General features: G+C 35.4%; 1 long non-coding RNA gene across 1 annotated transcript; it reads right to left on the bottom strand.

The window, feature by feature from the left end:
• Window positions 1–9,372: 9,372 nt before the first annotated feature.
• LOC141608889 (uncharacterized) lies at window positions 9,373–10,360 on the bottom strand. The gene is made up of 2 exons (XR_012527041.1): window positions 10,205–10,360; window positions 9,373–9,558 (listed from the first exon to the last, which is right to left on the bottom strand). It is a non-coding gene; the product is annotated as an uncharacterized LOC141608889 (long non-coding RNA).
• Window positions 10,361–15,360: the final 5,000 nt, after the last annotated feature.

Raw genomic sequence — 15,360 nt, 5'->3', positions numbered from 1 at the left:
TTTTTCGCCTATCTTCGATCTTCTTTCCCATACTTGTCCCGTGATGTTCTTAGCTAGCTTCTTTAGTCCTCTCGGGTCCCAAACGTGCATGAAGAGATATAAAGTCGTAGTGCGGAACTAAAGCTACAAAATGCAAGCTAAAGAGGTCAAAACCGTCTAAATTTAGGACAAAATGTATTGGGAAGAAGGGGAAAAGTGAGGCCAAATGACCACTCATCAGAACACTCTTGAACATCACCTTTATTCTTGTACAAAGGGACAAGAATGCTTCTCCTCCAAGTTGATGACATCTTGTTGCTCCTCCAAATCTTGTTGGAGAGGATGGTTACCCATTTGATTCCTCTCTCCCTTAAGCACCTCCAAACTTCTATGGGTATACCATCTGGTCCCTCTGCTTTCTTCGACTCCATCTTCCTTAACGCCTTCCTAACTTCACACTTTTTTATTCTACGCACAAATTACCGATTAACCATGCTTGGTGCTACTTCTACATCCCCAAAACCTTGCTCCTGATGTCCATTGAATAAAGTATCAAAGTAAGAACTCCATCTAGCCTTTATTTCGTTATCCTGAACCAGAACCTTGTCGTCCATATCTTTCACACACCTAACTCTCCTAATATTCCTCGTCTTTTGGTCTCTTAAGCGGGCCAATTTATAGATATCCTTCTCTCCTTCTCTCGTGTCCAACCTGGCATACACTTCTTGGTTAACTTTTGCCCTCGCATCACGCACTACCTTTTTAGCGGCTCGTCTAGCCTCCTTATACTTTTCAAAGTTCTCATCACTCGTGCATTTCCCCAGAACCTTATAACATTCACGTTTTGTCTTTATCGCTTGTCTCCCCTCATCGTTCCACCAAGATGTGTCCTTACTTGATGGTATATTTCCTATAAATTCCCCTAACACCTCTCTTGCCAAATCCTTCACAACATGCTCCAATGTATCCCACGTTGCATCTATACCTTTCTCCTTGCAATCCGACCAATATCGCTACTTCCGACCTTATCCAAAAACGCTTGTTGGTTTCCCTCTTGTAGTTCCACCACTTGATTCGTACCTCCCCGATTACCTTTCTCATCCTCAAGGCTCTCTTACCCCGAAAATCAAGCACCAGTACTAGTCTATGTTGTGTTGCGGTACTTTCCCCGGGTATGACCTTGCAATCGGTGTACTCTTTCCTCCATACATTCCTTACCAAAAAGAAGTCAATCTTACTAGCATTTCCTCCACTCCTATAAGTCACCAAATGAGAATACCTTTTCTCGAACCAAGTGTTCATTATACCCAAGTCATATGCCAAAGCAAAATCTAATATGTCTCTTCCTGCTTCATTTCTCTCCCTGAACCCAAAACCCCCATGAATGCTCTCGAAGCCAACTCAACTAGTACGCACATGCCCATTGAAGTCACCACCAATGATCAATTTCTCTCCAATAATAACTCGTTCTACAACCTCTTCCAGATCTTCTCAGTAGGCTCGTCGAAAAGAAGCATCCAATACTACTTGAGGTGCGTAAGCACATATAACAGTCAGCACCTCATCCCCAACTACAAGCTTAATACTCATAATCCTATCACTCTTTCTCGATACTTCTACCACATCATCGATGTAATCTTTATCATTGACAATACCCACATTACGACTTTTGTCTTTACCGTGTACCAAAGCTTATAACCCCAAGGCGCTACCACCCGTGCTTTATCTCCGACCCACTTTGTCTCTTGTAGACACATTATATGCACCCTCCTCCTTTTCATAACCTCCCCTACCTCAAATAATCTCTTTGTCAAAGAGCCAACATTCCAAGTACTAAAACGCAACCTACTACCCTTCCTAAAGTCATGCCCTGATTTCTTTACCCGCTCTTGACCATGCTTCTCGGATCCAATCCTATTTGACACCACACCCATACTTCGAGATGGCGCACCGCTTTCGCGCGACGACCTAGCAACCCTTGCATATTTTTCACTACACCCGTGCCTAGAAGATGTGGTGCACCCTTGCCTATTTGACACCACCCCTGGGTGTAAAAATGACGCGTTGCTTCTAGGCTACAACCTAGCAACTCTCACATATTTTTCACTACACCTGGGTCTAAGAAGTGCAGCGCGTCACTTCAAAGGAGACGCCCCAACGATGTTCAAATTCCGATTCATGTACATAAAATGTGACTAAGTTTTTATGCTGGCTGCCACAGACCATGTAGATGATTAATTACCATAATAAAAAAGTTTCATAATATAAAATGGTAAACAAATAAATAAGACATCATGAAATAGGATCAAGGGTGAGAATAAATTATTCCTGAATTACAAATCTTGCATAGTGGCAAAAATATGTTAGTAGGCGTCAGGCGATTATGTCAAAATTAGATGTTGTCAAGTCAGTTAGTCAGTCACTAAGTTGACAAGAGGATTACATATAATTGCTGAGTGTACTCTGATGTTACATTTACGATGAATGAAATAGAACTCTTTCTCATTTATCAAAAGGTATGTCATAGATTACTTTGCTTTCACATTATAATTTCTTTGAAAAATTCTAACTTACCACCATATATTTACTATATTTTATACATATTTTATTTATACCACCTTTTTTTGAGATCATTTTATTTATACCACCTACGTTTTACTGTATATCTAATTATTTTTTGTTTTGTTTTTTACTTTCTTTAGAAATACCCTTTAAATATACTTAAATAAAACATCTCGTAATAAATTGGACTACTCTTTGTACATTTTTGAAGAGTTTATTCGGTAAAATTAGACTGCTTTTTAATTGAGATGTCTTACTTAAAATTACTACATTTGGAAGTAGACTACTTCAACCCCGACATAATATAAAAACATACGATTAGAAAAAGCAATAGGTCTTGGTATAGACGGGTGGGGCGAACAGACGGGTAAAGACCTCTAATAAAATGGGCAGGGGGGACAAGGTGGGGCATTCTCCATGTGCTTCCCACTTTATGGCAAATGGGTATTTTGTGAGGGAAAATTGTATCCGTCTATACGTATAGACGGATAGTATCCGTCTATAATGAGAATTTGTGTAGAAAAAGTACGACAACTGGCATCAAACCAATGTCCCTCTTCCAAAGTCAAAGTCATTCATTTCAATCTGATTGTTTTCCAGTTTTCCACTTGCAAACTTGTACAAGTTTGTTAAAAATGTACTCGTAAGAATTAAAATGAATTCAAATGAATAGTCCCTCAATTCAACTCCACAAGGCCCTTTTCTTTTTTCATGTTTGTCAACGTGTGTTTTACGCGGTAAATCATTAGTTACGTATTTGCAAAAATTATAAAAGTTAAATATTTTTAATGTACTCGTAAAGACGAATCAAACAAGATCCCAGATGAATATATTTTCACTTACATATTGAGAGAAAATTGATAGTGAATTTTCACTTGTGAATAGTGTGTAAAATGGAAAATGGTCTTGTAAAGTTGAATGGAGGAAGTAATAAGTAATTTTTTATACGATAAATTTTGTTTTTTTTTCTAAAAATGACCACTTTGAAAAAAACGGTCAATTTTAGTTATAAAAAGTGCCACTATTTAACCAAATTACCAAAAGTAGCGACTTTCATCTAGCCGCACAACCGTCGCACAAGATAATTTGCGATAAACAAATTCAACCATCGTCATATCATTAAACCAATATCATCATCATCATCATCATAATAATCAGCTGCTCAAATCCGATCCACTTCATTAATTTAATTGAATAAATGCATAATCAATTAACCCAACAAATTACAAGTGACGCAAAGTAAAAAGGTACGGACTAGATTGCAAAAGCAGAACTACACTGTTACCAACAAAAACAGATCACCTAATCACTATAATTAAAACAAAACTCGACAACAATTGTACAGTCCTTTTCACTGTACACTTCCAAAAAAGGAAACAAAGTATGTGGGGTCGGCTAACATAAATCATTGGTCCAAAATCAAAACCGTTAATGGAACTGGGACTTTCTGTTCTGTAGAGAACAGAGTTGTTTGATCAAAGCTAGAAGTAATCTTCATCTGGGAAAACTTTCTTCTGGGTTGTGAAACAAGAGGTAAGAGAATTGAGTAACGTGTCGAAAACCATACGTTTAACAAGCTTCTTTTTAGCTGGGATTACACTTCCATTTTTGGTTTTGAAGTAAGACGGAGCTTCATTTTCTTCCATTGTTTTATTTCTTTCGATGTTTATGTTCATCATTTGCTGCTTGTCCATGAATTTTAATGGCGAATTTTTACGAGTTTTTTTGTTGGAGAGGGAATGTGTATATTATACGAGGTTGGTGGTATGTGGCTTTTTGAGACAGAAAGAGAGAGAGAGAGTGCCGAAAGCGTGAGAGAAAATAATTGGGGATTTGGAGTGTCGGATATAAATAGGGTCAGAGGCTGCCAAAGACCAAAAGGTGAGATGGGAAGTGTGTAGAAGAATATACTCCGTACTTGGTAATTAAATCTTGGACACCAAGAAATGGGTATGGACGATGGTAGATTGGTTCATTGGTAGGTCCTAAATAGGTCAGATTAGAGACAAGTGGAGCTCGATCAAATTTCGAAAGAAAGGTACAAAGACCGTAGATCGGTTAAGTTTTTATTAGGTTTCGTAGCTAATAAATCTCGTTGTCCTTTATTTATTGTTCTTTTTATATCTTTTTTATTTTCTTTCAAAAGCCCGGATTTAATTTTTGAGCAATCTAATAACGCAAATGGTTGGTGAGGAATAATAATTTAAAATAAGTGAATGAGAGACAACGAACAAGAAATGAAAAAGAACTTTTTTATTGAGTGGATTTTGAAAGACGTAGTGGTGGCAAGAGCGAGCAACAAAGACAAATTATTTATTAGAAAATACAATATGGTTAAATATCTCCAAAATAAATTAAAATATCTCCAATACTGTAAGAGATTTAAAAGAAATATGTGACATGTTTCATTCCCTCCAATTAAGAACTTTTCTATTCATGTTTTATCCAAACACATCAAAAGTAGTATAAGAAAAGCCGAATGTCCTTTTACAACCAAGATATTCAGTACGTATTTAGAAAAATTATAAATTCAATAACGCATAGTTACATGAAAATAGTCTTCAATTGTGCACTCGGATTCATATTTAACCAAATGATTGCACGATTTATTTTAACATGGACCATCAATAGACATAATTTCACCAAAAATAGGACGAATTATTAGTACCAACCGGACTTAATTCAAAAGGGGTAGTGAAATCAAGGTTGGATTTAGTCAAATTCTTGTATTCGAGTGAGAAAGCTTGACTACTTTTCTTGCATATTAATGATTTCTTAAATTTGACTGGATCATATATTCATATGTTGTTGAAGAGTACCGCGTTATCCATAGCAAACTCGGCTAGCACCAAACGTAAATTTTGTTTGTTTCTTCACTTTGTGGGGGCAACTTTTATGCTTGACGGTAGTGTCCAAAATAAGTTAGGTAGGGAATCAAATATTGTAGATTCCATGTATGCAATTTAAATATTACACGTAGTATTTCTACACTTATATATTGGTAAAAACTATACAGCATTTACCACGTGACTTCAAACTTACCTTTGGTGTATCACTCAAATTATAGCGGTAAGTGTCTCTTAAGATGGATTATTTTCGTCGTAAGGTTTAAGATGTATCATATACTAGTTTAGGACCCGTGCAAAGTTGCACGGGCGTGTATATATTGTATATTTTAAATTTTTCGTAAATTCTTAGATTTACAACATTGTTTTGATTTCTTATTTGAAGTAATTGATTTCCCATATGTTACATGGAAATTATATACTTGACAATTACAATTACAAATACAATACTTCTATATTAGTATAATCTACATATGTAAATTATAGTATTAATTTTTTTTCAAAATAACATTAGTATTAATTGTAAAAACATAGTTATACTCTTGTTGTATATTATGCTTACACCCGTCGTATCTCATATCTTTGATTAGAGCATGCATATGCCGACATGTTTATACCTATGTTAAAGCATGTTAATAATTTCAAATATCGGCAAATTTTACCATATAGGATAAGTTTTGAAATGTTTGCATAAAAATTAAAATTAAAATGAAGACAAAATAAAAAGTAGAATTACGAATTAAGTCAAAACAATATCAGTTAACGTATACACTTGAAAACTTGCTATAAAAGGATAGAACGCTTATGAGTTACACATTATGATATCTCTATAAATTATTTTATATTTGATATACTAATCAGTATATGTAAATGATCATACTAAAACCTCTCTGATCTTTTGAAATTATTCTACGACCCGTTAATCGCGAAACATATTTGGTCTTTATGTCCCATAACATTACTCGTGTCTCATATCTTTTGATGTACACATTCAAAAGTCATAAACAAAGTTGAATTTATTTTTTCGTTTCAAGGTATTCAATATTTGACTGGTAGAAATTGGTACAAAATCAATTTAAAAATCAATTTGAGGTTCATTTTTGTTAACATGGTGGGCTCATTTCATAGCTAATATTAGTAGTGTATGAGTTAGTAGATATAAATTTGATGATCATTGTGGGCCAGTTGATTAGTGGGCTAATGAATTTTGCTAAAATTGTGCTTAGTATGAGGTGAGTATTTAGGCGGGAAATTAAAAAAGATATTTATGGTTTGTGTTTTATTATTTATATATGAAATAAGAAATTGATCACTTTTATCAATGTAAGTAGAATATAAACTGGTAAAAGTGACCAATTTATAAGAAATAGTGAACATTATGTGTAAAAATGATTGTTTTTTTTAAGTAGTCACCCTTAGTAACAAAATAGTGGTAACTTTTAATATCAAAAGCTAAATTTTTACCATAAAATGGTCATTTTTATGTAGTCTCGCCATATTAGGGTATCATATCATAGTATAATTTGTGATTGAGAATTAGGCCATTGAAACTCTAGAGTGTAAACTCTAGAATTAGGTCATTCATGTTCGTTAACGTTAAATATACATCCAATCAAAACTCTTTAATACATACTCTTTAATCCTTTATTAATGTTTAAACAATGTCAACCTACTCATAATCAAATTTCATTCGTATAAATTGCATTAATTAATAAATTTTTTTGAGGAAAATCGGAGATAGTCTCTAAAGAAGTTATTGATATAACATTGTAATCATTTATCGTCTTCATGACCATTATATAATTATATTGTTAATCATGACTTGAAATGACTCTTTAACTTTGTATATATATTCTTATAATAAGTGTACCCATTTTATTTTTAACCATGTATTCATCTGTTTTATTGCCCGTGGTATTATTTTGTATTATAATTATAAAATAAGCTCATAATAAATTTATTATGAGACATTCTCTAAAGACATTTACCCAATGCTTCTCAAATTCAATTTGTTAGTTGTTAGATTATTCAACTTACTCGTGCAAGGAAAGGGGAGATGCTATAATAACATGATAATCGAAGATCGGCAACAAAACATTAAGTTCATAGTAACAAAAATTTAATCAAGATACTATGTCAATTGTTATTGTTTTATTAATTAGTATAGATAGTTAGATTGAAGGTTATGAACACTTCAACATGATTGACCACTTTAACAAATGGCTATTCACACCGGTTTAAAAACATAAAAGGAATGATTTTGAGACTAACAATTATCTAAATTGCATGATTAAACAATATTGTCTAATCGAGTAAAAACATGATGCTTAAAAAATTTAAATTCATGCCATCAAACAATTATATATACTATATAGGATATGAAAATTATTTAAAAAACCCACAAAATTCTGAAACTAATTATGATATTATGGAGACCTTAAAATATAGAGAAGTTAGTAAAAACAATAATAAAATATGGTGGTATAAATTTTATGTTAACAACATAAAATAAATTTTATATATTGGGCTATTTAGTTAACGGACCTATTTTTAAAGAATCCTAAAATCTATGTTAAATGTGGAGTGAAGTTTTGGAGGGAAAAAAAATATGTTATGGTTGTTGTTTTATTATTTTATATAGATGATCAATTCACAGTAAAATGTGACCACATTTTAATATAAAGTTATCGGAACAATAATTTTAGCTATAACAATAATTTTTAGCTATAACATCAGTTATAAGCCTACAACATTTTGTTGTTAAATATTCACATTTTATTGCAAAAATAGTCACATATAACCTATTTTAAACCTTAAGACAAAATGACCCGACTTAAATGAGAATTTGTGAATTTTCAAATACACGATCTTGATAGCACTCGATCAAATACAAACTAAGAAATGGTTTTTATTGGGAAAGTTAATGAAAAACGAATAAGGAGAAAATATTGAAGAAAATTGTACTCCATTCTATTCAGAATAATAGTCTCATCGTGGGCATGGCACGGGAATTAAGGAAATGAGTTAAATAATGTAAAGTATTGTGGTGGAGTGATATAATTGGAGGGAGGGAATGTATTGTGGGTATTATTGTGAGTGAAGTGATTAAAATAAGTATTGTTTTGGTTTGAGGTGGGGTATTGTTGTAGGGTTGAAGTGATTAAAATAAGTATAAAAGTTTACCAAAAATAGACAATGGGACATTATTGTGAATAGACAGAAATGGACAATGGGACAATTATGTAGAATAGGATGGAGTATATCTTGTTGAATGTAGTGGCGGTGTAATACCCGTCCTTTTAGAGTCCCGTTGACCGACGCTTACTGGCCTTAGACACCTATCTTAACCTTCGAAAACCTTGCGAGTTAAACCTTGTGACGTTGTGAGCTTTAGAGTTCATGTCACTCGATCTAGCGGAGGCTACTCGATCGAGTAGCTTGGGCACTCGATCGAGTAGAGGTCACTCGATCGAGTAAGTGGGTTACTCGATCGAGTAACGTGAGTTCAGCGGGGAATTATAAGTTGTGAAATCGAGAAACTCAAATCATTTCTCCACCTTTATTCCTAAACCTAGTTGCCGTCATTTCATTTCTCCTTCACCATGGTTCATCTCCTTGAGACCTTTGAGAGTGGTTACACCGTAGGGATGGGATGCTTGAGTCGGATAGCGGTCTTGACGCCGTATTGCTTTGTATAGATATGTTGTCATCATCATCATTGTCTTCCTTGATTTCAGTATGGTTATAGTAGTAGTAATAGATGGTTATGCTGGTTGTTATAGGTGATTTTGGTGGTTGCTTGTTATCTTATGGTCGTGCGCGGAATCGTTGCGGTTTACTAAAGGTAGGTTTTCCTACTCAGTGCTGTTGGTTGTCTAGAGTGTCTATTTGTAACACCCCGGTTTATAAAAGAAGTCCTCGTCAAGACATTCTCTAATAAAACGGACTGTTACCATCTCGGTTTCCCGAGGTAGTGAATAACAAATTAAACTCCAAGGCAATTTATGTAATATTTTCAACTTAATTATTACAAATACTCTTTTCAACTCGAATTACAAGAACTGACATAATTAAAAGTGAAGTCTTCTAGATGATGGTCTAGCTACTAGGTCGTCTGATCCAGTGTCTCACGCCCATCAAGCTCCCGTCCTATCGCTTAAACCTGTCAAGTCTGCTCCCCATAAAACGGATCATCACAGGTGTTCACGAATACACAGGGTCAACCACGAGGTTGAGTAGGGAAAACAAAACAAGTACGACAACAAAATACATAACTCCATTTCCGATTCGTCACATACTCCACCTCTCCGCATCACAGACCCTGAATAACGCCCACACCATATCAATAACTTCCACACCGTATCAATAACTTCCACACCATATCACAGACCCTGAATAATCTCCGTTTCATATCACAGACCCTGAATAACTTCCACACCATCTCAATAACTTCCATACCATATCAATAACTTCCACACCATATCAATAACTTCCACATCATATCACAGGACCACTGAATATCACTGGACCACGAATATCACGGACCACGAATATCGCTGGACCACTGAATAATCTCTGCTCCATCCTCCAACGCATATGAATGATCAAAAGAAATTGATGCAACACAATATATATAAATCAATGAACTGATGAATCATACAATCATGCCAGTTACCCGATGTTGTGATATCATACTCAATACGATCAAATCAGTCAATCACCCTTCCCAATATAAATGATAGTATAACTCGACAACCAGGAATCCAGTCAACACAATTCAATCAATAACGATAATAAGACAAGTGTAGTTCCCCTACCTCAAGTGCCAGCAATTCCAATTAAGCAGTCCAGAAAGTAAAGCAATGAATTGATTATCGATCCTTCACGAATCCGTCACCTAGCACCATTATAATATGTATAATTACTAACTACTAAATATAGACATCTCCCAAAATAGAGGCTTTCCCGAAATACATTCCCGACACCAACTTATGCCCAATTGATGGCTAAAATAACCCGAATAGTATTTGACTCAACTTCCCAAAATAGAAGTTATTAAAGTATATTTCTTAAAATGGAAACCTTCCCGATATAGTAACTTTTCTCTTTTAACAAACCCAACTCAAAAACCCGTCTTTAATTAATTAATCATTATTAATTATTATTTTATGTTAAATAACTCGGAACTCAACCAAAACGATAATTAGAGGATTAAACGAATTATCCGATTAAGAAGTACTCGAATCAACTTTAAACAACTCAAACATCCCGACTCAATCCCGTCTCTAATTAATTTAATCAACTCGGGAATTAAATTAGCAACATTATTCAATGACACGTGAATTTCCTTAATTAATTAAGAGTACGGCCCGCTAATGTATTATAATGATTAATCTATGAAAACCCGTCTTTTAATTATTTTAATGACTCGGAAACAAATTAATTAATTTTCCGTGTACAATTATATAATCCGGCCTATTAATTTATTGACACAAACCAACTCTACAAACTCCATGGCCATGCAATCCCGCATAAGTAGTTGAAAGGTAAAACAGAGGTCACGACATGCCCAAAATACCGAGTCCCAAACCCCTCACAATGACCAGCCGATTGCGACACTCCCAGCCACCGACACCACCACCCAAACCTACCACGCTCTAGCCTGCACCACGGCCAACCCCGACAGCCCTTAACCACCACCTGAAACCTCCTATACAGGCCGTGAAATCACGCCCCAAACAACCCCCGAAAACCCGACACGATAACAAAGTAACTTAACCAACTCACCATGCTACCGCCACCATGACCACCCGTGGCCACCACCGTGGTCTCCCTTGACCCACGGTGGTTCCACTACCTGATACACCCACGCCCGACCCATTAAACGATTCAAAACCCTCCTAAACAGCTCAACCCGCGTGAACCACCAAAAACGGCTCACCGCACCAACCACCACCTCAAGCCACCCCAACTCCACCATTAAGACCGCCCCTAGCCGAGCTATCCAGACACCCAAGTCCCGTGTTTATTCGTCCAACCAATAAGTCACAACCCGTCTGAAACCGTATAAAACTTGCTTGACCACCCCTGTCGACGCCGCCTATTTCAGCCACAACCACCACCTACAACCACCTCTGACACCATCTCCGACACCTATACGATACATAGAACGTGGCGCCACCACATCGACCTCCCCCGAGTCAATGGTGGCACCACCCCAAGACTCCTACGTGAAACAGACTCGGACTGCCAACTCAGACGCCATTTCCGACACCAACAACCACAACGGCCACCCTCATAACCACCAGGAGACTCGAACCCACCCCTAAGACACAACCTAGCCACCACGACTCATCGACTACAGTGACACACCCAATATTACAAAAGCGAAACTGGAAAACAAGGAAAATGAAACGGTGATGACAAGCCTTACCTCGCCTGAACCGCCACCTCAGCCACCCTAGCAACCGCCGTCAGCTTCACTCTGCCTCTCACTCACTTACTTGCACAGTAGGGGTGTATAACAAATTAACAATGGAAGGAAATGGGTAGGCTTTGTCGGTTTAATAAGGGAGAAGAGGAACAAGGGAGTATGGTTTGCATGGGTGTTGGTGTAGGCATGGAGTATGGTGTGGAAATTGACGTGAACAAGGGAGTATGGGTAGTATTGGTTCCATAAAATAATCAAGCATGCTTTTTCTTGTCTCATGGGCACGAAACACCACCCTAATACGGTTTCCCATAATTATTTTGGGTCCGATGTTTAATTATTTAGTTTACCTTTCGAATCCTTATAAACCCGTCTTAATTAACTTAGCTCGATAACTTAACATAATTCTCGACTAACAACTAACCCGACATAACTAGTAATATAAATGTATAATAATTAATATAAAATAATATCCGTTTAATTAATTTTATTATATAAAAATACGGGGTATTACAGTCTTCCCCCCTTAAAATGAACTTCGTCCCGAAGTTCGCTCCCATACTCAAACCTAAAAAGGATATTGTATATCGTACTTACGGATGTCACGAATTTCTAACACGGTTAACACCCACTTGACACATCAATTAAACATAACAAATACAGAATGTTACATTCTGCCCTCCTAAAAATAAACTTCGTCCCGAAGTTTAACTCATCATTATTTAACCAACTAATTAAAATTAATAACTACCTGAGAGCACAATTATATAACAACTAAATAATCATCTGAGAACACTGTCATCTTCCATCTAAATTCCGATCTCATACTCAACATAAACTCATTAACCATGGTCGTACTGGACCGTAAACATAACTCCCGTCATCATCACTCGGCTCATAGGCCAACTCATAACTCATTACCAATAGTTTAATCATACTCTCCTTTTTCACATCAACCAACTAACCGAAGTAGGAACAAAGCATATAGAACTCATTTGTATAGGTACCCCCCAACTAAACATCAACTTGGTCAACTATAACCTACGGACAAGTGCAAATTAAGCATCAAGATTTTACAATCCTCCCCAACTAGAAACATGGTTACGTCCTCGTAACCTTCATTATTATAACAACGGTCTCAAACTACTGCTAACAACTTAAAAAGGATAAAAGGTTCTCAACTCACGTCCCAGATAACTAGTTCTTACCAAAGACAATCGATATACAACTCTTTCAAGGATGCTACCGTTACCAGTAAAAATCATTAGTAATTATTCATCTCACCAATCATTGTAATTCCATACTTTAGAATATAGGGGATCAATCATCATAAGGAAAGAATTAGGGTCAACACTTTGGTAAATCGATCTTATTAAAATTTATAACCTAATAGGTTCAATCTGACTTTCCTTTACTTAGTTGTACTGATTTAGGTCAAGTCACCGAATCGCCAATAAAATGAAGACAACCAGTTCGCAGTATTTATCACCCTAGAAATATTTTCAATCCTCATAACAATTAGGTTTGGTATTTATTCATGAATGACGAAAGCACATTGCTTGGCAAATTTTATAACTTATTGGTCGAGTCACACAAGTGATTGAGCAACGATATTGGAAAGGTAACATACAAGACTATCATACATAAATTTTTGTTCTTTGTATTAATATATTTAAACTGCACCCAACACAATGACATACAAGGTTAATGTATTTAACGACACCAATTTTACAATTATTCGTTACCTGTCATGCTAATATCAACTTACCATGTTAATATGTAACTCACTTAAATCACCACATCACATTCCCCGTTTCGACATTCGTAACCAGCCACAATCCACCATTTCGCTACATGAACAACAACATGACTAAATTAACTCACTGCTTGTGACTCCGTTCCGGTTTCATTTCTCGGTTAGCAACTATCATCAATCATACAACCAGACACTGGCTGGAAATCTCATTCCTAGTTTATACTCACTCGACAAAATATTACCTCATTTTCAACACTTTTACTTTAATACTGGACGGTGAATAATTTTCCTAATCATAAATCTTATAACAGAGCCGTTATAGAATCCACTTATGGCTTACTACGAGACTCACAATCAGATAACTTAATTCAATTCCTTTAAACAAAACAAGCTTAGGTGTCGACTCTTATATCGTAATTTACAGGTTCATCTTATTCATTTCAGTCCTATCTTATTAATGAACGATTATTACCTTAATCAACAGAATTTTAGTTGCACTTCTTTACTCAGTTATATTCACGGCTCAATTAAACGTAGCTATAACGACTATTGTTGGAACCAATGCCTATCATGTGAATCATCAAAGGGTTATCCCATTATAATTGTCAGCATAGTTATCATAAACAATCTTTATTAGAATATAATTAATAGTGATGACTCGAGAATCTAGATATACCAATCGTCGTATTATATCAAACAATTTCCTTTATATCATGCTCCTACAATTGCAAGAATCTCTTTAGCATTTTATGACGAGCTAATGACGACCATTTCTAATAAGAAATAACACACTGTTTATTATCGTGTCACAGGTTCAAGTTCAATTGAAATCATTTATTGCGATGAAGATAATAATTATAACTATGGGCACACAACTCATATGGAAGACATTAGAACTCAGAGGACACTCTACACGTGTGATCATTTAGACACAATCATTACTACCATCCATGTGTAAACTTTTAAACATAATTATTGTAATTATTCATGCGAGTTTATTAGCACGATCAAATTGACTTTTAACGCCATTGACTTTACTACGATATGACACTGTAGTTTATATTTATATGTTCGACCACTATGCAATTATGATGAACACACCAGAGATATTACAACATGCCAAACATATATAAAATATGTAACAACTGGACTCGTACAAAATACTTCACTCTTGATTAAAATTCAATTAAAGCTATTAAATTTTACTCGTACTATCACGCCAACAATGTTATCAACTAAACTTCAATTTTTATCACTGTTTGAGATACGTAACTACTGAACATGCTTGCTACTATCATCATATAAGGACATTATAAATTCATGTTATTAAAGCTCGTGAATTAATCAAACACTGTATGAAGACTCAACCTAGAACACACATTTTACAAGTCATGATTCACGTTGTAACTTTCAAAGATCACGAATAAATAACCGTTCGATTAAAACTTGATTCATATTACTTTTACAAAACACGGAGAGTTAAAAATCACAGGGAAAAGAATTAGGTTTAAAGCACAAGGATACCATTTTTAAATAATTTTACAACTCAGTTGGTCCAACCAAACATGTAACAGCTATTGGTCCAAAACTTGGGTCAGTTTGCGAAACTTATTATTTCATATTGAGACATCAAGATTTTTCGTGGCTTATCAATTTGAACACATATGTGAATTTTACGATCGATGGAGTTGGAATTATGCGAAAATTATTAATACCATTTAAATGAGGATTTTCACAAAATCGTTGGACAAAAACATCACTGCACAAGAACTTCCTAACCACAGTTC

The sequence above is a fragment of the Silene latifolia genome, chromosome 10 (assembly GCF_048544455.1).
Source record: "Silene latifolia isolate original U9 population chromosome 10, ASM4854445v1, whole genome shotgun sequence".
NCBI lineage: Eukaryota > Viridiplantae > Streptophyta > Magnoliopsida > Caryophyllales > Caryophyllaceae > Silene > Silene latifolia.
The sequence above is the reverse complement of the archived record's forward strand: the minus strand, read 5'-3'. Positions and strand labels throughout refer to the sequence as shown.